Raw genomic sequence first — 27,300 nt, 5'->3', positions numbered from 1 at the left:
TTTTGCAAAAAATTGCATGTTTAGGAAAATGAAGAAAACATGTTTTTAGGAGCATACAATGTTCATTTCACGTGAAACGAGTTGCGTCAAATTCAGGATGACAAGCACTACGTGGTCATTCAGGTTCCAAACCAATCCGACAAGTTCGAATTTTCAGCAAATTTTTGAGCACTTGATCATAGTGACTTGGTAATTATTTCTCATCCCCCATACCTTCCTGGCTTTGAACTCTTATAAAGTATAACTTCTCTATGTCAGACATGATGTTTCATTTTGCATGGTCGCGACTTATGGTTTCTCTTTTGATGGGGATACTTACTCACAATCTTCTTATGAGTATTGTAACCACAAAAAATAGAGTTACTTCTATTATGATATGATCAGAGTAGGTTGTAGAGAAATTCCCTCCTTGTAAATTTAATGGAAAACAATGTAGAGGGTTGAACAACTTGGAATTTTGTTCAGTTAATTTGAAGTATTCAGAGTTGAAGGAAAATGGTGGAAGGAAGGATTTCTTGGGTTCGTTCAATAGAATCAATCGAGGTAGGCAGGCTAATGATGACATGGAGGTAGAGGTAGATAAATACAGAGATTGAAAAATTGGATACCAGAAGCACCTTAGTTAGGCCCTAAGACTCGGTGGTTAATGGGAGACCGAAAGAACTTTAGTCAACTAGTACTATGTGGTTACGAGCACTGGGTAGGACCTAAAACACTAATGGCAGTCCCTAATGGCTCGTCTAAACAATAAAAGTCAAGCCAATCCAGTGAACCAAAATTATCAGTGTCTGGCTCAGGCTTCACCTCCTTCCTTCACTTTGTGATATAGAGGGATAAAATGTTGAAATTGAAATTCCCCGCCAATAACTTCAAAATGTAGATTCATTTTGTATGATTTCAATCTCCTTCACAAGAAAGTGCCTAACATCACCAATAATAGAAGAATAATCGGAGGTATAAGTTGATATTTTGTAATCTCCACTCACTACATGCAACACCGTCAATTTAATAGCTTGTTTGAGATTAAAACTTAGTTCCATATGGCATTTACTCTTGTTTCAATTGCAATAAATATAGTAGATCCTACATATGGAAATAAGCTAGTTAGACCTACTAAGGAGGGTTGCAGAAGTAGCAAGTCCCTCCCGAGAGTCAGTAATTTCCATTAACTTATTTGACAACGTCACCAACTTTCTTGTGATAACCCAAAACATCTTTCGCTCAAATGTGCACAGGCATAGACCAATGCCCGTGGCCGGTAGCAACAATCACTAGTATTTCACTAGGTCCTTCCAATCATTAGGTGGACCATATATGTTAATTGTCAATATCCTCAAAGTAACAAATATAGTTTAATCCAAAGTAGAGAAAGAGATTCTCCATTTCAAGAGCTCTGTCACGCAAATGTTTACTTTTATTTGTTTTCAACTATTTTTAAGTAAATAATAGAAAACTACAGATATAAATTTATATAAATATAAAATTTAAGTAATTAAAAAATAAAAAACACAAAACAACTACAACTATTATGCGTTGGATACATGTAATGCATGTGTCTGTGCCACTCAGTAATGAACAAGCCTACTGTCTATATTTACCTGAGAGATAGTCCACGACTCTTCTAGTTTCTCTTCAAAACTGGAAGAATATAATTTTATTGTGTTATTAGATTGTTGTTTGCCTTCATTTTTTCACCTTTTGTAGAATTAAGATTTCATATGTCAAAATTCAAATAGATACCCTCTAATAACTTGGCCTTTCCGATGGTAAATTATCCTCTGATAACTTGAACAAAATGATAGAATGCTTTAAAGACATAAGGAGAGCGAGGATCTAGATGGGCTGAGCGGTGGCAAGTAAAGTGTCTGACCTTAGTGCATGTTCAAAGGTCAGACGAAAAGCTTGATGTTGACTCTACTTATGTTCTAGGTGGCTCTGCTAATCACTGTTCCACTTTGTTCAACTATTGCATTAGGTTGGATGTTCTTGTTTTCCAAGAAATTCATTGGAGAATTCACGGTGGTTTACCCCCTTCGGAGCACAGGGAGGGAAGAATGGGTCTCTTTTTAATAGCCCTAAGCCCTATCCAGTCACCAGGATCCGGATGATGAAGTATAAATACTAGGGTTTATAAGTGAGAATATTCAGCTAAGTTTGATGGCATTGGGCCATACCATCCACTGGATCTACACCCATAATGGCTGAGAACTTTAACTTTCTTGTCTGTGAGGTTCGACGCAAGGTCAACTTGAATGGCACCTTGTCACCACGACTATACCCAGCCATAGCCACATTATGGAAGTCTAGATAGGTATCATTAGGTAGATATGAAGAAATCCCCTCTAGCAGTTGGAGAAGTTGGTTATAGAAGGAATTGAGAAACATGTAGCCATGGAAAAACATGAGATGAGTGATGAATGAGAGTAGAAGCACAAACAATATCACTGGGTACGTTTCAACCCACACAACCCAAAGTCTTTTCAGTATCGCAATTCATATAGGTCACTTAGACAAACTCACCGACTGGGTTACATCCAAAGAGGGCTCTTCGTCTATGTAGAGCACTTCATGGAGTTGAGAAGACTTGATTCCTCAGACCAGTAGACTGCAGGTCACATCCGTTAGAATAAAAAATTTTACGGGCTCTTGGATACTCATTATCATAATGTTTCAAAATAAGTCTCATTACCTTTTCCCCAAAATCTAGATCTCTCTACAAATCACTAAGATTATTAGGGCTCTAGTCTTTATTTTGGCCATCACCCCTATTAGGGCTCCAGTCTTTATTTTGGCCATCATCTCAATTATTACTATAGATATTACCTATAATCATCCCACCAATTCAGCTATAAGCAAGGAGTGATGCCACCATCCAGGAAGTTAGCAAGTTTAGTGGTCTCCCCACCGTTCAGTAGTCTCCCTGTTGACAAGGTAAATCCTCTCTATAGACAGAGATGATCCCTCTATCCCAATGAGTGGTTCTAGGAACTAAAGTGACAATCAACTAGACATCTTCCTAGGTTATAATTGAAAATAAGAATGAAGGAGATGACCTACCTTGTTCTGATGCTATTCTGATTTCCTTTATTGAGGGCCTCGAACTGCTTGTGGCACGGACTTATTCCTGCTTCGCTCAATTTTTATGTACCTGCACAAGTGATCAAGAGATAAAAAAGCATGCCAAAACCAATAGTGAATCCAATAACAACCTACTTAACTAATCAAGGAATGTCAAGCTAAATAATACATGAACATATATATTTTGGGAAGATGAACCAATAGTTATATTTTATTAGGAAAGAAATGGAATCTTACAACCAAAACCTTGATGTTGAAAGGCTCTCCTTGAGTGGTAATCCAAGTCCAAGACAAGAACTCTCCAAGCACTCCTTCTCCAAGTCAAATGAATAGCCCTAGGCACAATCTCAGCATAAGGGTGAAAATAGACATAGACCAACCATTTGGGAATGGGAGAGGATGAATTTATAGACTAGGAAAGGGAGTTAGGACTTCTCCAAAGATAGGATTAGGCCCTCATCTCAAGGAGGTAGCTCATAGGGATAATATCAAGAGGCCAAGTTGGGAGGATTCGACATCATTTATATGAAACAACCTCTAGCTCACCTCTCTGGAAGCTTCTAGATCATGAAGCTTCTCATCCTCTTTGGGAAATTTACCTTTTTGGGATCATTGTGGGTATGCAATGGAAACGAACAATGCCATCGTTGGCTAAGTACAGTAAATAGGTGAACATTGTTGTTTTAAGCCTCATACGAGCGATGACTCTCATTTTAGGGTTTTGAGAGACCTGCAAATCAAGGATGCATATACATATACATATCTGATGTCAAAACATGAATCCACAGTATGGACGCAGCCATCCGGATAGAAAGGACTATATGAAAGGATCCATGGCATGGGTGGAGCCATCCAATACAGAAGGATCAACTTTAATCTAAGATCCAAGGCATGGATGCAACCATCTGATAAAGAAGGATCAACATAAATGTAAAGTCCCACAGTATGGTCACAACCATTCGTATAGAAAAAACATATGTACAATCATGAATAACATATAACTCGATGTAGCCTGAGTCATATCAAATAAGACCCAGGTTCTTGTGCTCCATCCTGACCTGATCAAAGTATGAATTCTAACATGTGAATGAACGTGTCACAGTCAAACATGCTAGAAAACCACTTGATTACCGGTTGTTGATGTAGATCGTTAACGGGCACGAGAGGAACCACCCATAATGGCAATGGCTCTCAAGGGACGACAATACAATCCATGAATGTGATAATGAATTTGAAGTTGAACACTCGTGGAACCATCTAATCGAAGGCCAATAGTGAAAACATGTCGTCGAATGGGAAGAACTTGCCACTAAGGCATGCAATCTCTAAGGTACTGAAAGGGAGTTTCTATCTCATCTTCCTAGATAATGAGCTGAAGTCGACAGGAAGTGACCCATTGAAGGAGAGTCATAATGAGTCTCCCATCATCTACATGGAACAACAAATAAAGAGGAATATTTTTCAAGGCTATAACAATGACTCAAACAATGTATAGGTAAATAACTGCATATTGGACTTCTCTTGAACATATTGGCGACACAACTCCAAAGTGTGGCATATTAGACTCAACATAGGACTAAGGGTAATAATGATGAAGTGTAATAATCAAATAAGATGCAAAATCGATTACCCAAACCCGGGAGGACAAGTGACTAAGTTAAGATGTCCCAAACCCAACATAAGAAACAAACGAGTGTCATGTTCAAGAGTGGCATGCTGCCTACATAAGAGATGTTTCATCTTCATTTTTCCCCACTATTTCTAGTGAGTACCTCTTTATTTCACACAAGATTTAAGAGGATACCGTATTCTTATCATATAAGTTCATCCTTCAGATGAATCCATCCTAGTAATTTTTACGAGTCCTAGGGAGGAGAAAATTTGTCTCGTCATCATAAGAAGTATTTCGTCATTTAATTTTTAATGAGTCAGACGTAAGAATAACTCGATATCCTTTTCATATTTAGAGATTTTGAAAAATAAGAGGCAAAAGAAAACTCCATCATGTCCTTTTTCATAATTTTTCCCTCAAACACGAAAATGTATAAAATAATATTTGAGAGAACCTCTTGACTATGTTCGACTAAGGTGTAATTTTTTCATAATGGTCAATCTCAGCCCAAAAAAGGGGTAAACATATACTGAGGTGAATTTAGGTCCCTCTACTACTAGTGTAACCCATTATTGTTACTATTTCAACCACCTTATTATATTGTTGTTCCCATCTAGTCCCCATATTGTTATTATTGTGCCCCATAGAAGCCCACTATTGTTATTGTTGTGCTTGATCCAAAATGGATTTTGGATAGACTCCTAAGTCTATTTGTTCCTCACAGAGGAAAAATGAAAGTCCAAGGAAGTCTCTGGAACTAGCCCCATTTCAAAGATCGTCTCATTCTGAATCTCTTGCAACTTGAATGGGAAAAAATGGACTTAGGATGCAAAAGTTATCACAGAAAGAAGATGCCTTGTTCTTTGGGAAAAGAGGAAAAAATACTTTAAAAATGGGTGAAAACCCTTATAAAGGGAAATCACATCGGAGGAGGGCCAATGGCAGAGTTAAGTGGAGAGCGGGGGCACCCCCGATTTCCGATCTCCGCATATCGGGTCGGAGGCAGGCATGCACACATAACATGAGGTAAGGACCCCCCAGCCAATGCAATATGTCGATCACCGAAATCAGCTGATCGGCATCGGCGGTGGCCATGACATGAGGCAAAGGCCGGACCCCCGCACCGAGTGATATCGTGATTGACGAAATCAATCGATACTCCTAAGTCTAGGTGTTCCTCACAAAGGAAAAAATAAATTCCAAGGAAGTTCCTAGAACTAGCCCCATTGCAAAGATCATCTCATTCTGAATCTGCGGCAACTTGAATGGGCAAAAATGGACTTAGGATGCAAAAGTTGTCACAGAAAGAATATGCCTTGTTCTTTGGGAAGATAGGTAAAAATCCTTTAAAAATGGGCAAAAAACCCTTATAAAGGGAAATCACATCGTAGGAGGGCCAAAGGCGGACTTAAGCGGAGAGCGAGGGCACCTCGATTGCCAATCCCTGAACTATTGGGTCGGAGGCAGGCCTACACACATAACATGAGGTAAGGACTCCCGGGCTGATGCGATATGCCAATCGCCGAAATCGGCCAATCAACATTGGCGGTGGCCATGACACGAGGCAAAGGTGAGACCCCCACACTGAGTGATATCACAATTGCTGATATTGGCAGATCGCAATCGATGATGCCATATGGGAAAGACCTCGACTCCAGGCGATACACGATTTCGACCAATCGCATCGCAATATCGCGTCGAAGTCATGTGACAGAGTAGGCCACATATACATGTACCGATGTGATGTGACTGAGCCCGGAAGGGTTTGTATGTGCCAATGTATAATATTTCAAGTCCGTCTCAAGCCATTTATGGGATTTTTAATGTTTTAATGTAATTTTATAAATACAAAATAAAAACACGAAATGTGCCTATGTGACTTGCGATGGCGATTTAAAAGGTGGACCCGATGGAAGATAAGGCAGAATTCATTATATTTGAAGTCCGAAAAAATGACAGATTCACAATTTTTTCTGCGTTTTAGCGTATTTCTCTATCTAAACAGAGAATGCTATTATTGGGGATTCCAAAGGCTCGATGGTCCCTTCCATTACAGAATAGGTGGCCACCAACCCTGAAGGCGTTTAGCAATGATTGGTAACGCTCATAAGGGGATTTGAGCAGACCAAGGCCGAAAGCCAGAGAGCCTGAGAGGGAAATTGAATAGACAGCACCAGTTAGCTTAAAATCCATGAATGTCAGAGACAGAGGGTTGTTGCTGTTGTTGTTGTTGTTAGAGTTGTTGCTGAAACCAAGCATAGGCAGTGCTGAGACAGGAACATAGAAAGCGAAGCCAATGCAAGAAGCTAAGGTGAAAGAGAGCAGCGCAGAAAGTAAAAACGCAGTGCTAAGACAGGCAGCGCAGAAAGCAAAAGCGAATGCATAGAGTAGCCGAGGGAGTCACTTGGAGGTCAAGTGAAAAGCCAGAGAGCTGAACATTGCTGAGAGCCAAAGAAGCCAGAGTCAAAGAGCCAAAGCCAGAGCTGAAGAGCCAGAGCTAAGAGCTAGAGCCAAGAGCCAGAGCGAAAGCTGAGAGCCAGAAAGCCGAGAGCTTCAACAGCCAGCGATAAAATGGTGTCTAAACCCATTTTTTCTATGTAAAATAGTGGAGTTTAGCCAAGAGCTTATAAAAAGGGACTTTACCATAATCCTAGAGAGCCCAGTCGAGCTGGCTAGAGCTCACGAAGACGTAGCCCAAGAGTTTTTGGTGAACAACAAATTAAATTGTTGTCTTATGTGTTTGTTTTACTGTTGCATTATTTACTGTTATATGTATTTATATATCAGTTTAAGCACATTAACTTACAACACAACAAAAGAAGTTAAGGCATATAATCAGTTTAAAACAAATACCAACATACACTATAATTTCAGGCATGTGATCAATTCCGCATTGGTTAATCAATAAGACATGGGAATATTTAAAGCTTTGGAAGTGGGAGAGGTTCTTGTAACCTAGAAAGGAAGCCTAAGAGCCCCATTTTCAGATTAGGTGGTATCAGAGCTTAAGTTTGGTTAACCCGACCTTCAAAGAAGGTTATATCAGAATGCTTGATTAGCAAAGCAAACATTGCTTGTCTCAAAGGAGTTTGAACAGTAAGAGGCTGATTATATTCTTATTTTGCAGACAGACTACTTTCTGAGTTGTAGAGGTAAAGGGAAAGCTACTTATAGCTCAGTCCAGGAAGGACAAGAAGGAATAAGGGTTGAAGGCATTCTTCTATCCCAAAGTACCTTAAGGCGATCCTTGGAGCACAAGAGGTTTGTTGCAAAAGGTTGCTGAAATAAGCTCTTTATTAACCTTGTTTGAAGTTCTTTGTTCATTGGCATAATGACAACTTCCTCAAGAGTATCCTCGAATTCCTCTTGCATCACAAGACTCTTTGATGAAGACATAATGGAAGACTTATTCATTATGATGGGAAAGGTGAGAGAAATTTATGAGGATGGATTGAATAGAAGCATACTTAGAGAGTAGTTGAATTCCGTGAAGGAAGAGAAGCAGTTGCTTTCTGACAGACTGCAGGAAATGGAGAAGCAACTTCATATTGCAAATATGAACTTGAAAAGGGTGCATGAGTTAGAGTCACAGCTCTTTGTTGCCAAAGAAGCCTTGGTTAAGTATCATCTTGAAGAAGAGGTAAACCATTACGGTTTGTCTTCAAATTCTTCTAAGAATGCTTATATTGGTTCTTTTGAAAAACACAATAGAGGCATAGGTTCCAAGCTAATGTCAAAAATGGGCTATGAAGGAAGGGGCTTGGGAAATAATGCACAAGGTATTGTTGAACCAATAATGGTTGAGGAAAGGCCTAAGTATTTGCATCTTGGCTATGGACAGTCTTATGGAGAGAGTTCCAATGCTGCCATGAAAGCCATTGAAACAACTCCAAGAAGGGGTTGCATTGTAGAGTGTGAACATTGTATTAAGGAGGAATGCAATAGCTTGCAACATCACTTGCAGGATGCAGGTGTTCATAAGCACACAATCGAACCAGAGTTGTGGAAAATCTAACAACCTTGAAGAGATTGATGGTGTTCCAAAGGGAGCCACTTCTTCATTTACTTCACCTCCTCATGAAGGCAATAAAGGTGAAAGAGGTAGGTATAAAACTGGTTCTAATCATATTCCTTTTGATTTTCCAAAGCATAGTAAATTTCCCCATAAGCATGGGAAAAGAATTGCATGCTCCTTTTTTGGTTTGGATAACCATCATGTTTATAGATGTTGGAAGAGAATGGCCACATACAAGAAACTTTTGAAGGAAAGGAAGCATAAAGCCAAAGGTCCATTAGACAAGGCAAATCATGTTGACAAGAGGATGCACATGTGTTGCACTTACTACCATAAGCAAGGGCATCTTGCTGAAAGGTGTTGGACTTTGAATCCAACAATTCTTCCACAAAAGTTGAAGAAAGTGGAAATGGAAGATCGCAAAAAGGGAAATGAAGTTTCCATGGATGATGTGCTTCAGAATGATTCACATGTTGATGTTGATGTGCAAACAAAGGAAAGACCTTTGAACTGGATTGGTAAGAAATGGTTAGAGTTCTTTTCCAATTAAGGATTTCATGTATATTGATGCATCTATTTGCATTTCTTGTTGATGAGATGCAAGTTGCAGGTTTCTACCAAGATGGTGAATGGAAAAGATTGAGTGGGAGACTCACTTTGCTGCTGCAACATTATATTTCATTTCAGCTTAAAAAGTACAGTGTGCTTAAGTGAAAGTTGAAGGATGAAATGCATGTATAAGCATGATGTGCATGAGCACAAGGATATTGATGTTTTCCTTGTTTTGAACATATTAACTTGAAGGGTTGATTGCTTTAAACATGCATGTAATGTTGACTTGAAAGAAGTTAACTTGGTCTCCAATATGGAGATAATAATGAAGTGTTTCATCTTTTGAAAAAGAGTCCTAATGGTCTTTTTATACATGCTTGACTTGAAGGGTCATTTGTTTTAAAGGCTTGTTTTGTGGGCTTGTTGGCTAGTCCATCATTTGTGTGCAGATGTAAGACATCGAGGTGTTCACAAGATGTGAAATTTTTTTCTTTGTTGAAGCAGGAGTTTAGTCCATCCAGTTGTTGTCTGTATTCCTGTTGTTGTTGACAGCTTGTCAAACAGTTACAAATGAAAGTTTTGTGGAGCAGGTGTACTTCACATTTGTTTGAGCCACCTCGGATCAATGATCAAGGTAGAGAAGCACAAACTACCTTCTATAACCATTTCAATAGGAGTTCTGCAGGAAGGCAAGGAGGAAGATAGTTCTTCCTGGGAAGACCAACCCATCTAGAAGGGAAGTGGTCAAAAACTTTGGTTAAAGGCACTATTCAATGCAAGTTTATGGATGGTGAAAGAAGAGGGTGTTGTTACTCTCAGGTACTGTTCAGATTAGTATATCAGTCTTTTGGAGAGAAACATTTCTCTTAGCGGGAAGGCATGATCCAAAATGGATTTTGGATAGACTCCTAAGTCTAGGTGTTCCTCACAGAGGAAAAATGAAAATCCAAGGAAGTTCCTGGAACTAGCCCCATTGCAGAGATCATCTCATTCTGAATCTACTGCAACTTGAATGGGAAAAAATGGGCTTAGGATGCAAAAGTTATTGCAGAAATAAGATGCCTTGTTCTCTAGGAAAAGAGGCAAAAATCCTTTAAAAATGGGCAAAAAACCCTTATAAAGGGAAATCACATCAGAGGAGGGCCAAAGGTGTAATTAATTAGAGAGTGAGGGCACCCCTGATTGCCGATCCCTGACATTTCGGGTCGGAGACAGGCCTACGCACATAACATGTGGTAAGGACCCCCGAGCCGATGCAATATGCCAATCGCCGAAATCGGCTGGTCAGCATCGGTGCTTGCCATGACATGAGGCCAAGGCGGGATCCCCGCGCCGAGTGATATCGTGATCGCTGATATCGGCGGATCGCAATTGATGATGCCATATGGGAAAGACCCCGACTCCACGCGATACAGGATTGCAACCAATGCATCACAATATTGCATCTGAGTCATGTGACGGAGTGGGCCACATATATATGCGCCGATGCGATGCGACCGGGCCCGAAAGGGTTTGTAAGTGCCATTGTATAATATTTCAAGTCCGTCTCAAGCCATTTTATGGGATTTTTAATGTTTTAATGTATTTTTATAAATACAAAAGAAAACCACAGAATGTGTCTATGCGACTTGCAATGGTGATTTAAAAGGTAGACCCGATGGAAGATAAGGCGGAATTCATAATATTTTAAGTCCGAAAAAATGAAAAATTGATGATTTTTTCTGTGTTTTAGCGTATTTCTTTGTGTAAACAGAGAATTCTATTCTTGGGGATTCCAAAGGCTCGATGGTCCCTTCCGTTATAGAACAAGTGGTGACCAACCTTGAAGGCGTTTAGCAATGATTGCTAACACTCAGAAGGGGATTTGAGCGGACCATGGCCTGAAGCAAAAGAGCCCGAGAGGGAAAATGAATAGACAACGCCAGTTGGCTTGAAAGCCATGAATGTCAGAGACAGAGGGTTGTTGTTGTTGTTAGAGTTGTTGCTAAAACCGAGCATAGGAAGTGCTGAGATGGGAGCACAAAAATCAAAACCAAAGCAGGAAGCTAAGGTGAAAGAGAGCAATGTAGAAAGTAAAAAGGCACTGCTGAGACAGGCAGAGCAGAATGCAAAAGCGAATGTGCAGAGTAGCCGAGGGAGTCACTTGGAGGTCAAGTGAAAAGCCAGAGAGCTGAACATTGCTGAGAGCCAAAGAAGCTGGAGCTGAAGAGCCAGAGCCAAAGCTAGAGCTGAAGAGTTAGAGCTAAGAGCCAGAGCCAAGAGCCAGAGCAAAAGCTGAGAGCCAGAAAGTTGAGAGCTTCAAGAGCCAAGGATAAAATGGTGTCTAAACCCATTTTTTTTGTGTGAAATAGTGGAGTTGAGCCAAGAGCTTGTAAAAAACGACTTTACCATAATCTTAGAGAGCCTGGTCGAGTTGACTAGAGCTCACGGAAACGTAGCCCAAGAGTTTTGGGTGAACTCAAAATTAAATTGTTATATGTGTTTGTTTTACTGCTTCTTTATTTACTGTTATATGTATTTATATATCAGTTTAAGCACATCAACTTACAACACAACAAAAGAAGTTAAGGCATATAATCAGTTTAAAACAAATACCAACATACACTATAATTTCAGGCATATGATCAATTCCGCATTGGTTAATCAATAAGACTTGGGAATATTTAAAGCTTTGGAAGTGGGAGAGGTTCTTGTAACTTAGACAAGAAGCCTAAGAGCCTCATTTTCAGATCAGTGTTCTTACATTATCATTGTTATGTAAGCTCTGATTATATTATGACCACTTAGACTCCTATATATAGAAAGGAGGTCTTGTTATTTGTATCATCCAAGAATTGTACATTTGTGTAATGTGAAGGAGGTTTCCCCCTCAAAGAGGCTGATTTTTAAGTCATTGATCTATATTTTCTATCTTTTTGTGAGCTGGTTTCATAACATTTGGTGTCAGAGCTTTGGATTCTAGGGTTTCGTTGCTCCAAATAGGTCATCGTGGAATTTTTTCCATAACATTTTCTCTACGACGTTTCAGAAGCTAAAAGAAAAACCCTTTTTAGCCTAAATCTCTCTGTTCCTCACATCCAAATTTCAGATCTTGTGTCGCTATATTTTGGGAGATATGAGCTAGGGAAGTTAGGGTTTTTGCAAGCTCCATAATTCCATCTCAAAAAAGTCAGCGTGTAACTTTTGTTATAATGTTTTTTATACGAAGGTTCAGAATCTGAAATTAAAACCCATTTGAGAAAAACTCTTGTTGCAGCTTGAATTTCAGAGATTGTTTCACTACATTTTCAGAGATACAGTCCAAGACATTTAGGTTTTCTGCAGGCACCTAAATTACATCCAAATAGGTCACCTTGGGAAAATACTCATAAATTTCTCTTTGAGCATCAGAAGGAAATTTTGTAAGAATTGACAAAAAGAGAATGGACTGTAGTGTTCTATGTATTCGTTTAAGGTCCTATGGTCGCAAAAGGGACACATGTCACTTCGTCCAAGTTCACTATACAAAACTAGTCTATAATCAGGTCATCGTGGGAGATTTGGAATAACTCTTCCTTGGAGAATCCAATTTCGATCAAACTAGTGGCATTGGAAAGAGGACATAGAGGGCTACCACAAGGCACAATTTCAAACCTTGGAGATTCGAAAATTTAGAGATACAACAAATTTAATTTTGAGCTTCTAAAATCAAGAAAAAGTGATATGAGGAACTTTGATGACAAGGATCTGGTAAATTGGATACTACAGATGGAGCAATATTTTGATATACATGATGTACATATGTTACAAAAGGTACATATTGCATATTTATATTTAGAACCAAATCAATTTTTATGTTATAGAGGGCTTTGTTCTCATAAACCACTTGTCACCTGGTCAGTTTTCACGGAGGAAATGATAGCACATTATGAGGATACAAAAAGAAACACCTTCTTTTGCTAATTGATAAATCTCAAACAGAAGGGTTCAATGGTAGAGCACATTGAGGACTTCCAAAAATTGAATATAAGGGTAAGTGATATTCTAGAGAAGCAAAGTATTGATTTCTTCATAGGGACTTTAAAGAATAACATTCAACATGAGGTTCGTCTTTGGGAACCTGATTCATTGGAGAAGGCATTCATGTTGGGAGGAAAAATTGAAAGCGGAATTATGGAAGCAAAGCATGCTACCACTCAAAACTATAAATATGGAATTGTTTCTTCTCCTAGCCTTCCACAACCTACAAGATTTACACTACAACAATTGGAAGAAAAAAGAGAAAAAGGTCTTTGTTACAGTTGTGATAGCAAATACACTAAAGATAATAAGTGTATTAAGAAGAAATTATTTTACATAGATTGTGAAGCGAAGGAAGAAAAGGATCAAGAAAAGTCAAAAGAAGAGGATATACACTAGGAACCAACCCTAGAGAAAGAAGAAATGAATCCGACCATATCTTGTAAAGAATTGGAAAGAATTACCACTCCTCAAACTCTCAAGATAAAAGGACACATCAAGAAGAAAAAGGTTCAAGAAGTGAAAGATCATATTGAGCATCAAGAAATGAATCCAACCATATCTTGTAATGCATTGGAAAGAATTACCACTCCTCAAACTCTCAATATAGAAGGGCATATCAAGAAGAAAAAAGGTTCAAGTAGTGAAAGATCACATCGAACATCAACAAGAAGTTCTCCAACTTTTAAAGGATAATCCCACTTTGGTGCAGAATCAAATGAAACAATAGGCATATCAACGTCGCAGTGAAAGAAGTTTTGATGTAGGCGGTTGAGTATTTTTATGAATATAAGCATACAAACAAATGTCCCTCAAGCAAGATATGAAGGATAATAAATTATCACCAAAGTACTATGGTCCTTACAAGGTGCTGCAAAATATTGGTACTATGGCATACAAATTGGAGCTTCCTGCATAATCCTGAGTGCCCCCAATTTTCCATGTTTCATGCTTAAATAAGGTTATATTTTACAATCACCTAGTTCAAACAATATTGCCATTACATGAAGAGGAAGGAACAATCATATTGGAACCTAAAGTAGCCACGAAAATAAGAACCCACCAGCTACAAAATCAATCAATTTCAGATTATCTCATCAAGTGGAAGAACTTACCCGCTGAAGATTCGACACGGGAGGATGAGAATCTTATACAGACGCATCTAGAACTGCTCAAGCATTGAGGACAACACTTTTTGAAGGAAAGGGGCGTGTTAGGTCCCTATACTACTAGTGTAATCCCTTATTGTTATTAGTGCAACCCCCTTATTATATTATTTTTCCCATGTAGTCCCCATATTGTTATTATTGTGCCCCATAGAAGCCCACTATTGTTATTATTGTGCCCTTACATTATTATTGTTATGTTGGCTCTGATTATATTATGACCCCTTAAACTTCTATATATAGAAAGGAGGTCTTGCCATTCGTATCATCCAAGAATTGTCCATTTGTGTAATGTAAAGGAGGTTGCCCCCTCGAAGAGGCTGATTTCTAAGTCGTTGATCTATTTTTTCTATATTTTTGTGAGATGGTTTCATAACCAGTGACGTCAATTCATTTAATTTAAAGAGTTCGAAAGGACAAGTACTCGACAATATTTTCATATTGTTGGAGTCTGAAAAGAGTTGAAAGAGGACTCCTAGAGGAAACAAGTGGTATAAAATAATAACAACTAGTTTCGGTAATGATGGAACTACTCAAAACATGTAATGGTTAAGAGGTTGGCTAATGAGACAACTCATTGTAGATATTCCTCAAGCAAGGGTAAAACAACCAAGTGAAAGCATACTATGAACCAACGAGATGGTGATGATGGAATAAAAGAACTAAGGCTCATCTAAAACAAATCAGCTGATAAAAACAGCAATCACAAGATGTAAAGTAGGAATGGTTTCATTTTTATGAAAGATTGAAATGGAGACAAACTATGCTTGGATTTGGTTTCATTTTTACACAATCTTGAAATGGAAACAAATTGTGCTTGAATTTGGTTTCATTCTTACACAAGTTTGAAACAAAGATAAACTATGCCTGGGTTTGGCTTCATTTTTACATAATCTTGAAACAAAGATAAATTGTGCTTGAGATAAATTCGCATGCCCCGAAATAATGGCTCAATTCAAGGTACATGCCTCCCAAGATTCATTTCATTCACCTAAGTCGATGAGAAGAAGATTCAATTACGAGATCAAGTGAAAGACTCGACTCAAATTTTATGAGATCTAATCAAAGACTCAAATTGGAAGGGGATTTGTTTCATTTTTAACGAGCTTGACATAGCAAAATAACCATGCTCATGACAACTTGTTTCATTTTTTAACGAGGTTGACATAGTAAAAGAACTATCCTCATTATCCCTTGTTTCATTTTTTAATGAGCTTGACACAAGACAAGGAACACTGCTCCATTCCCTTGTTTTATTTTTTAAGGATCTTGATACAAGACAAGGAACTATGCTCTGTATCCCTTGTTTCATTTTTTAAGGAGCTTGACACAAGCCAAGGAACTTTGCTCCATTCCCTTGTTTCATTTTCTAAGGAGCTTGACACAAGACAAAGAACTCTGCTCCATATCCCTTGTTTCATTTTTTAAGGAGCTTGACACAAGAAAAGGAACTCTGCTCCATATCCCTTAATCATAGACCAAAACAAGCCATGGCTTCCAAGAGGTTCTCATCAGATGGGAGAACAACACTCTGGAAGGAATACATGTGCAGGGATCCAAATGAAAAATTGGGCTCCAATGCCCCCTTTACATGGTGTACTACATCACCTACTAGATCACTAGTAGATGTGGGTGTTGGCTCACTAAGATGTATTTTTATAGGCAATCTTAATCCCTACATTAGTTATCAACCCGAGGTAAGTCTTTCTATTTCAAGAGTGTCAACACAATATGTGCAGTGAAGTTAGAGGTTATCTAATGATGAATAATTGCAATCATTAAAGTCCAATTCTTCAATCCAATTCACACAAATCTGCAAAGAAACTATCTATGAAAGGAATTCTCACAACACCCTATGTAATTCTATACAACTTGTTTCGAAACCAATTGGAACTTGAATGCAAATGAGAATTACATAGAGAATTACTCAAATAAACTTGAGATTAATCACACTTTAACCAAGTAAAGAAACTATGATTATCAAATGACACTAACAACTCAAATCAATATGCATTATTAAATAGAAATAACAATCGGAAATTGAACAACAATCAGTAAGTGAACAACAACAATTGCAAAAGATTCCTAAATGATACGCATTCTATCTTGCAATTCGTAGAATTTACTTAGTCTTGTCTCTCTGTTACACAGTAATTTGTCACTGTGCTCATCTCAGCCCTTCTGCTATGTCATGTATCAAATAAACATGTTCATATATTCCCACTTATGAAAGAAGATTAAACAATGCTCTCTGATGTTGAAGCACTGACCCTTTTTCCTAAGTTTTTGCATCGTCACTAGTAAGACATTAAAAGGCACGATGATCCCTTGTCATGAAATGTCTCGTCACGACACCATCACTAGAGTACACCTATTTCCCGCGACGGTGTGATTTTAGGGCTCGACGTGAGACCGCCTTCTATTTGTTGCAATGATTGGTATGAATGCATTGCTTCCTTGCGATGCCATCACTAAGACTTAGTTCATGACTTGCGACGATCCAGAATTTGCGAATTTGTTGAAACAGTTGGCCTTCTGGATGTCTCTAGAGCTGGTTGTTGGGTCAGTTTGGGTCGCTTTTCCTCCTTTGGGATGGTGGTTCCCTCTCTGGTGCAACCTCCCTTAAGGATAAGCTCCCTCTCCCTCATTTCATGGAGACTCCTTCTCCTATAAAATCACTCACCATTGCTATGATCTGCTAGTTCTTTTGAGTTTTTAGATAGCTTTGGTGTGAGTGTGACAAGTGTGGGATTGCTAATTTTCTTATAAGAGGTTGTGGAATTCCTTAACCTTGTATTAGAGCTTGTGAGTGAGAGAGAGATACCATCTATTTGGGAGACCCATTCTTGAGAGTGAATGCTTGAAGAAACATACTAGCTGGACCCTCTGAGAAGGCTTGTGACATCAAGACTTGGTTGTAAGATTTGCTCATGATTCATTTTAATAAAATCAATGATGATTTCCTATATCTTGTGTACAATTTACTTGATAGCTTATGATTTCTTGACTTTATAAGTAAATAGATCATTGTTGTTCTCGGTTACATGCTCTGTTGTTTTCTTGTGGTGTTTCAGGTTGATTTCTCATCGAGGAGAAAGAAACAGAAGCTGGAGTAGTGCAACGAAACTTCATCAACCACCGGTTTGAGGTAGGCCTCCAATGATGACTATTTAAGGGAATCGATTGTTGTTTTGTCTTTGATGTGACTAGACCCGCTCTAGGGCTAGAGGGGTTGCCTCTGTCCGCAGAAGGAACACTTTCCTACTTCACACTCTCAAGATCTATGATAACATGTATTCAATTTGAACAACAGTCAACCACATATTCACTCATTTTAATCAAAACACTTACTTAGGTCTCTCTCGCAGTTCTAGTATAAATCTAAGTGAGGAGCAGTATAGATCAATATCACCAATATTCAAGATAAGCAAAAGAACTAAACATTAAATCAAATACAAGGACTAAATGTAAACTATAACACAAAGAAGTAGTGGAACTTCTCGTGATAGGGCCCGGAGTCACCAGAAGCCTCTGCTTAGTAAAAAGTCAGAATATAGAGATGTATCAAGCACAAGCTTCTTCCATTAACTTCAAAGTAACAACTAACAGAGTCACTGAATTAATAGCATTTTTACTCTAAATAGAATAATTACATATTAAAAGTATGAACTCTCATCTAGTTACCTTTGGGCCTTATCTAACATAAAAGGGAAACTTGGATAACACTGAATCCTTAGGATCAGGAGATCCTGAGGATTTCGCAATATAAAATCTGATTATATGATAAAACAAGAGTACTCGAACTGATCTTCGGCTTCCTTAATTGCCCCACACACCGTCGCTTTCCCCTTTATGGCCTCATGCTGTCTTGTCAACTGAACAACTTTTTCCCAATCGCATCTCTACATACAAAGATAGCAAAGAATCAATTTTTCATACTAAATTCACCTATTCTATCACTAACTAGTTTCTTCCAACTTTGATTGATATTTTCCTCATTTTATTCTATAAACTTAAATAATATTATAAGGATGAACGATAAATGAAGCATTAAGTGAAGAGAAATCACACCTTTTTCTCGTCCCAACATACTCCCCAACTTACCTTGTTGCACGTCCTCGTCGAAGAGTATAGTTCAGATGCAACTCGGTGAGGGAATAAGCAGGGTATACTTCTTCCTTCTAATTTCTAAAACCATTATTTTGCTTGAGGACAACGAAAGTGTGGGTTACCTCACGATCTTTAAATTTATAATCACTACGGTATTGATAAGGAGGGTACCTTATGATTGGGGTTTCGTAGCAGCGTCCTATCCAATCTGGTCCCAATGTTAAGATCATATTGTTGTATTTGAAAAAATGGGAAGAGGTAGCTTGGAAGTTACGGTATCTGAATGGCTCCCTGCCCCTCATAGTGTTACTGGAAACTTCCCATCTTTGCTTGGATGCACGCAAGGCTTCTTCTTTAATATCCTGGAAGTATTCCTTTCTGGCCTGAATGATATCAGTATGGATTGGCCCCAATTTGCCTACGACACCATTTTTCTTCATAAACTGCTTATGCTGGATAGATAGGAGTAGTGGCTGTGTAGGTTCTCCTCTGACCCATAGGTCAATGCCATATTCACACCTTTTGAATGTGTTGTAAGCCTTGGCCCATTTTAGTTGATTAGCAGCAAAGGAAAGGAATGCCTGAAATTGAATGTCTCCTATGAAAGGGGTAGGGTGGCTATCCATGTCATCCTCTAGAACAAAATTATGCATATAGAGCTCACAAAGGAGGCGCTGAATCTTCTCATTGTGTTCTCTAAAACACTTAATAAAATCAGGAGTGGTTTTAATTTCTACTGATTTACCCACCTTAACGACATTAACTTTTAACAGGATATATATTTACATAAGAAATAAAGCATAATTAGTAGCGAGAGATCAACAAGATAGAGTGTCTGAATAGAGAGAACAGACAATCTCCATTTGTTCTCTGGCTTTCTGCAATTGACCCTTTAAATTTTCAACCTTCTTTTGCTCAGCCTGGTATTGAGCAAAAGTCTCATCCTCCATCCTGGTAAGTGTCTCGAATTTATTCTTTAGCCCTTGGTGTTCGTGAAAAGGGATCACTTTCTCCTTGTGCTGAGCTAGCTCTTAATGAACTGTTAAAAGCTCATTCTCTAATTTTCTAATAACAACTTCTCTAACCAAGGGGGTATAAAGATGAATTTCATCTATTTGGAATTCTGCATCTTGGATCTCCTCAGGGTCAGTGTGCATAGTAGCTTCCACTGTTTCTGGAATTATATCTTGAATATTTTCTTCAATCTCAGTCTGGACAACAGTGTCCACAGTGGGGTAGGCCATTTCAGTTCCTTGTGAAAAGATACCTGGATCCTCTATTTGTATGGCAATGTCTTCTCTAATAGCAGTTTCAGTTCGGGTTTCTCCTGGGAAACCCTTAAGAAAATCTGTGTGAATCTTTGCATCCTCTGCAGAGCATTGTTCTATTTGTGTCCCTACATTCTCCATTTCTGCTTTCAATTTTCTTGTCCTGGTTGCTTCTTTTAACCAGTATTTCAACTGCCTGATTACCTACTTCTATTTATTGTATTTTCTAAGCACCTTTTTAAGTTTAACTTCATAGGGCTCTTCTACTCTAGGGCTTCCATCTGGGGATGAATTACCTTCTGTCACTTGCACAGGCTACATTATGTTAACATTAGGAATGTTTCCAATTGCAGTCATGTTTGCTGGTAGGATTTCTCCTTCCAACTCATAATTATTATTCATTTTTTGTTGAGGAGATCCTAATGCAATGGTATCTCGTGAACATACATCATTCTCGTGGTCTTCTTCTTGGCAGGCCTCGTCCACGAGGGACTTTGAAAAGGGAATATCACTTGGTTGATTGGCATCCTCCAAGTATTCACCTTCAGGGTTTCTTTCTGCTAGGGTTTCTCCATGCTCCTTGGCTTCAAGGGGTGTTTCCATACCAGGAATTAAATGTCTCTACTCCTCCATGGGATCAGTGCATGGTTGGGTTTGTTCATGACTGAAATTGTCAGCAGGGACCGGCCGATCAAGAGTATAGTTTTTTCGTTCAGTGTTCCTTCGTTGTTTCCTGACCTTGGTAAACATTTCCATGCTTCCCAAAACCCTTGCCACTTCCTCCTCATAATCTTGCAAAGGAGCCTCTTGAGGACTAAGAGGAGGTGTGCGAGATGGTCCAGCTTCTTCTGATTGGATTGGAATGTGCCACTAGGCTTTTACTCTCACCGAGCGTCCACGCTTAGCTGATTCTAGGGGTGCAGCGGGGCTCTTTCATTTTAATATTTTCTTTGGGCCTAGAGTTCTTGGCCCTTGCTGCTCTGTTTCCTCATTTTCCAAGGGTGGAGCCAAGGTAGGATTTATGATACTGCCCCATGTTAATTTTTGTTGTGGCAATCTATTTGTGATGATTAACTTAATTAACCCATGATGGCTAACTACACTATGTAGGTCCTTGGCTGTCCTTACCCATCAGGCAACATCATGTAATAGGGAATTTAAATAAAATGGTAAATTAACTAAAATTATTTGCTTTAAAATGGCTATGAGTTCAGTTGTTTAGGTTTTACCATGTCATGCCGACCGTCACAAGTGATATATCTTTGGATGATGACTACCAGCTCTTGCCATGGTTGTTGCAACGCTGAAGGATGAATTCCTTTCCCCGTTCATACCAGAGGCTCGCCTAGGTCCTGAAAGACTTCAATTGCAGTGTATAAATGGATGTGTTTGTCTGCCCATTTTTCCCCTTCCACTAGAAGTTGGGTGACTTCATCTAGGACTTCTTCTGAAACTATCATGCTTATTCCTTTGACCACTATAGTACCGTTCTCCAAATTTTTCAGAAACTCTAGCTTTAGCTCTTCATGGAATCCCTGCAATTTGTTTAAGTACTGTAACCAGTCAGCGCATTCAAGGATTTTGCAAGCTTTATTCGACACCATCAGTACTGAAGGCTCACTCTGAATTGCCCTTCCACCCATAGTTGTTGCAATTGGGTCTGGTTCTTCTGAAGACAACTGTGTTTTACCCCTGTAATGTAACACAACGATAATGTATATCACAACAATTATAAAGGAAATGACTCTACTTGGATAAGAATTATCGTTTTTAAATCAGTCATCCATCTTGTCAGCCATACCTAACACAAAATCGTATGTTTGCATGCCCGACATAATGGTTGCCATTCTTCGACCAATTAGAAATTTATCCTAATTATTACATATCCCTGCACATCATGCAAATCGTACTCTGGGGGTAATACGAATGATTATCACACATTTATTTATAAGTGGAATACATGTTATCCATACATAGGCCATCCACCCCTCTGATGAGAGAAGGGCGTCCACGTCCTTTTAGTACGCAAAAAATAGGCAAATAACCAATTCGAAATAAATTTCGACAACCAATCTAAAAAGCACAACAAACAAATCAGTAAAGCATTTAAGCGACATGTGCCATCATACGTGAATTGGCCAAAAATAGAAAAGGCAATATCAAGTCATTATGTCAAATATTTTACCGTAAGCATAATTAATCATATCAGCATAATTGACTGTTTATATTTAATTGTTGTCCTTTAATACGTGGACATATGGAATACGATAAATATAAATAAAAACCACCATGCTATGCAGCTTGTAAAAGTGCTCCCAAATGGAATTTTTCATTCAGAAATAGGGTCATAGGTGATAAGAGGTAGATGTCATATGGCAATATAAGATAATACTTCAATACCACAGCAAAGCCACTGCTTCCAGCAAGCATTGACAGGCTCAACAGAATTTATTTTTAACCCTCCCAAATGTGCTAGAGTCCTTCTTAGATTTTGATTTTTTTCTTTTGTCACAAAGAGACCACTATGCTATCTTGGTGACTAGATAACCATAGTGCCACTCACCAGGGTGAAATAGAGATGATCAAGCTGGCTCGTGATGAGACCCTTGTTCTTCTGACAAATTATTTATCAAGAAGATCATTACCTTGGTGTGGTAGCCAAATTGGAATGTCACCTGTTACATTGTTATGATCATGGTAAGCTAGCTCATGATAAGACCCCCTATCCTATTTGGACAATGTTGTAACCATTTTATTATTTTTATTTTATTTTTGCAATTTTTCTTGTAAAAAGGGAGGCTCATTTGCTCCTTAAGAGTCAGGGATGGTGTAAGAAGTAAGGAGATGCAAATGAGAGTATTATACTCTTATCTCTTAACATTATATCGATGAGTTTTATCCATTTGGAAGTAGAAACATAAGCCAACATGGATTAAATGTAATGAATCATTTCCTGATGTGTCCCAAGAGAAAAATGTTCAAACAACCATTATAAAGATACGCCATATTAGCTTGATAAATAAATATAACCAACAAAAGGGTTTTAGAAGTTATAATGACATTGTTATTACCATATATATTTAGAAGAGGCACGAATGCACATGGTGCTTATTTGCAATATAAAAGAAGAATATCATGGTATAACGATTAAGAAAAAAAATGAGAAAAATTCAACATTTAGCTAGTGATTCACTCTGCAAAATAAAAAAAATCAAAGAAAATGAAAATAAATAAGGAGAAATGCGTTGTTCAATTAATTGAATGAAGGCCATTCAATAGTTTGAACAACAAAAACAAATAAGAAGAACAGTGTTGTTCAATCAAGTGAACGACAATCGTTCAATAACTTGAACAGTCGAAAACTAATGAACGAAAAATGTGTCGTTCGATCAATTGAATGGCAGTCATGAGAATACAAGGAAAAACATGTTGTTCAATCAATTGAACAACAGTCATCCAATTGTTTGAACATTGAAAACAAGATAAGAAAAACAGTGTTGTTCAACCAAGTGAACAACAAGTGTCCACTTGTTTGAACAACGAAAACAAAAAAAAAACGTGTTGTTCAATCAATTGAACGACAAATGTCCAATTGTTTAGACAACGAAAACGATCAAAAATGTGTTGTTCAATCAATTGAATGACAAACGTCCAATTTTTTTAACAATGAAAACAATAAAAAATGTGTTGTCAATCAAATGAATGGCAAACGTCCAATTGTTTGAATAACAAAAACAATAAAAAATTTGTTGTTTAATCAATTGAACAGAAAACGTCCAATTTTTTGAACAACGAAAGAAAAAAAAAATGTGATGTTCAATCAATTGAACAACAAATGTTCAATTGTTTGAACAACAAAATACGTCAAAGAAAAACCGCACTATGCAATCAATTGAACGACGAGTTACAAAAAAAAAAAATATGTTGTTTAATCAATTGACTGATAGGCGTTCAATTGTTTGAACATCAAAAACAAAAAAAATCCATATTTACATGGTAATGCCTACAAGTTATGTACATTATTTACAAATTTTCAAGCAATTTCAATTTTTTAAAGAAAAAGTTGTTGGGTTATCATTCCCTGCAGCTAGAATTTGCATGGAGGGGTCCTCGCGTACCTGCTTGCAAAAAGATTCTCTGGTAAGCGGTTGATGATAGAGGTGCACTCGAGGCACATTTACCTTAAAGGAATCGCTAAATTTGGCTATGGTAGTCAAGGTAAGAGTACCATCATTATGCACTTCTTGAATCTCATAAGAGCCGAGCCATCTTGTTTGCAACTTGCCTGGGAAGTCCTGGAACTTCGAATCGTACAAAAGTGCCCAATACCCTTTTCGAAACATTTTCTTCTTGATAAGGTTGTCATGCCATTTTTCCCTTTGCTACTGTGTTATGCAGTTCATTGCAGCGCAAGCAATCGAGCTTCATCTAGCTCGTTAATCTGTTCAAGACACTTGGTTTGAGCTTCTGTTAAATCCAGACCCACTTCCTAGAATGTCCTTAGAGTCTTTATTTCAAATTCGATTGGAAAAATTATTTCTTTACCGAACACAAGCTGGTAGGGAGAGTATCCAGTAGTGTTCCTCCAAGTCATAAGATAGGCCCACAAGGCCTCTAGCAATTTAGCAGTGTAATCTCGTCGGTGCGTTGAGACTGTTTTGGTCAAAATTGCTTCTATAACCTTGTTGGTGCTTTCTACCTACCCATTCACCTGCGAGTGATACAAAGAAGTGATCCTGTGCGCAACATGATGATTTTTGAGGATGGCAATAACCTTGTTACCTGTGAATTAATTCCCCCCATCTATGACCACTTATCATGGTAATCCATACTGCACAAATAGTCCAAAAAGGAAGTTAATCACTGCTTCCTCTGTGGCTCTTGGTAAATCTACTGTTTCCACCCATTTTGTCACATAATCCATGGCTTCCAGTATGTAGGCCTTCTAATTGGAAGGCAGATGGAATGGACCTACAAAGTCTAATGCCCAATGCTCGAAGGGTTCTATGACGAATTGTGGCTGCAGAGGCATTTCGTCAGATTGACCAGGCCAACCCATGCTTTGGCAACTGTCGTAGGCCTGGGCATATTTTCTAGCATCCTTAAAAATAGTGGGCCAGTAATAGCCCATTTGTAATACCTTATGTCTTGACCTTCGGTCTGCGAAATTTCCTCCACAGGGTTCATCATGGCAAGCCTTCAGGATGTCATGGATCTCATCCTCGCGGATACATCTACGTATACACATGTTGGCCCCTGTATGAAAAAGATATCCACGTATCCAAGAGAACCAGACACTACGCTAAACAATCAGTTTTCTTTCCCTTGTTGTTAAATGTTTAGATAGCTTCCCTAATGCCAGATAATTTTCCACATCTGCATACCATGGCATCTTAACCGCCACAGCAAACAGGTGCTCATCCGAGAATTGGTCATCTACTGCCAGTGGATCATTAACATTCTAAATTCGAGATAGAAAATCAGCAACATGATTCTCCTTTCCTAGACAATCTTTAATGGTAATGTCGAACTCCTGGAAAAGAATTAACCATCATGTTACTCGACCATTCGTGATAGGTTTATTAAATAGATATCTAATGGCAGAGTGATCAGTGTACACAAAGACTTGGTAGCCAGTTATACGATGTCTATATTTGTTTATTGCATAAATAACTGCTAAGAATTATTTTTCTGTCATTGTGTAATTAAGTTTTGCAGGGTTGAGATTTTTGATAATGTAATATATAGCATAAGGTTTCTTGTCCTCCTCCTGGCCGAGGACAGTGCCTATGGTTACATTTGATGTGTATGTGGAAATATGAAAAGGAAGCTCCTAGTTTAGTCCACATAATACTGGTGTTGTTGAGACTAGTTTCTTTAATCATGCAAAAGCTATGTCAAACTTGTCAAACCCATTGAAATCAATGTTTCCAGTTAGAGTGTATAAGGGTGCTACAATCTATGAAAAAATCTTGATAAATCTATGATAATAACCTACATATCCTAGGAAACTACGTACCTCTGTTTCGGTGCAGGGGGTAGGCAGTAAAAGAATTACCTGTATTTTTGCTGGGTCTACCTGTATTCTTGCTGCAAATATGTAATGCCCCAGGATCACGCCCTTAGTCATCATCATGTGACACTTGATATTGCTTAAACATAACCTGGTAGCGATGCATCGTTCTAATAATTTTTCTAGCGTTTGTAATGGTTGATCAAAATCATCCATATATACGTCTAGTCCTTCATTTATTAGCTTATAAAATATGCTTAACATAGCTCTCCGAAACATGGCCGGGGCATTGCACAAGCCAAAAGGTAATACACTATATGCGAATGTGCCCCAGGGGCAGGTGAAGGTCATTTTGTCCTGGTCTTCAGGGGCAATCTGAATTTGATTACACCCACTGAAGCCATCTAGAAAGGAGAAGAATTTCTTCCCTGCCAACGTATAGAGGATCTGATCAATGAATGGGAGGGGAAAATGGTCTTTCTGTGTTGCCTTATTTAGCTCTTGATAGTCTACACAAATATGCCATTTCCCATTTTTCTTAGGGACAACCACCAAAGGGGAGACTCATTTACTGTCTGAGATAGGATAAATAAAGTTTACATCTAATAGCTTCTGTAATTCCTCTTTCATGATATCCTTGAGGTGAGGGTTCAACGTCCGTTGAGGCTACCAGATGTTTCATGCATCCTTCTCTATATAAATGTGGTGTGTACATAACTGCAGATCTATCCCTTTCATATTAGGATAATCCCACGCAAAATCCCCTTTATTTTTCTGCAATACCTGGATAATCTTTTTCTGATGTTTGCTCTCTAGGTTAGCATTGATATTTAGAACTTTGCCTGGTTCGATCTCAACTACTTTGTTGTTTTCAACAATAGTTGTTTGAATATGCTAGTGGTCTGTGTCCTTCAGGGGATCTTCCATGGCTTCATTATCGAGAATTTCTTTCAACATCTGACACTCCACGTTGGTTGGCGGATTTATAAATTTTTTGATAACGTCATCTTCAGTTTGATTTTTAAATTATAACGCTTCTACTACTGTGAGTGGTGAATGGATGCTCTCTTCCAAGTATGTTCATGGCGGCTTACATATTTTTACAATTGGCAAACTTGGCCTGGCAGGATGGTATAACACCATATTTTTTACAGCATCTCCCTTTGTGATAGTCATGTTGCCTTCTCGGTAGCCAATATATGCGTCAGCTATTTCCAACCAAGGTTGTACCAGAATCAAAGGATGTCCATCCAACCTACTCCTTGGGTTTATAACTAGGAAGTCTACTGGATATTCCCATGAGTCAACAGAAAATGTAATATCTTGCAAAGTCCCTTCTGGTCTTACCACCAACTAATTAGCAAGCTCTAATAAAGTGGTGGTTGGTTCTAAGGTTGTAATACCAAGTGCTTGACAAGTTTCTGTTGTTAGTATGTTAATGACAAGTCATAGATCAACTAGTGTGTTTGGAAAAGAGCGGCCATATA

This window comes from Pinus tabuliformis, chromosome 9 (assembly GCF_031772625.1).
Source record: "Pinus tabuliformis cultivar Carrire ecotype Pingquan chromosome 9, CPIR1, whole genome shotgun sequence".
Lineage (NCBI taxonomy): Eukaryota > Viridiplantae > Streptophyta > Pinopsida > Pinales > Pinaceae > Pinus > Pinus tabuliformis.
Note: the sequence above shows the minus strand (reverse complement) of the source record.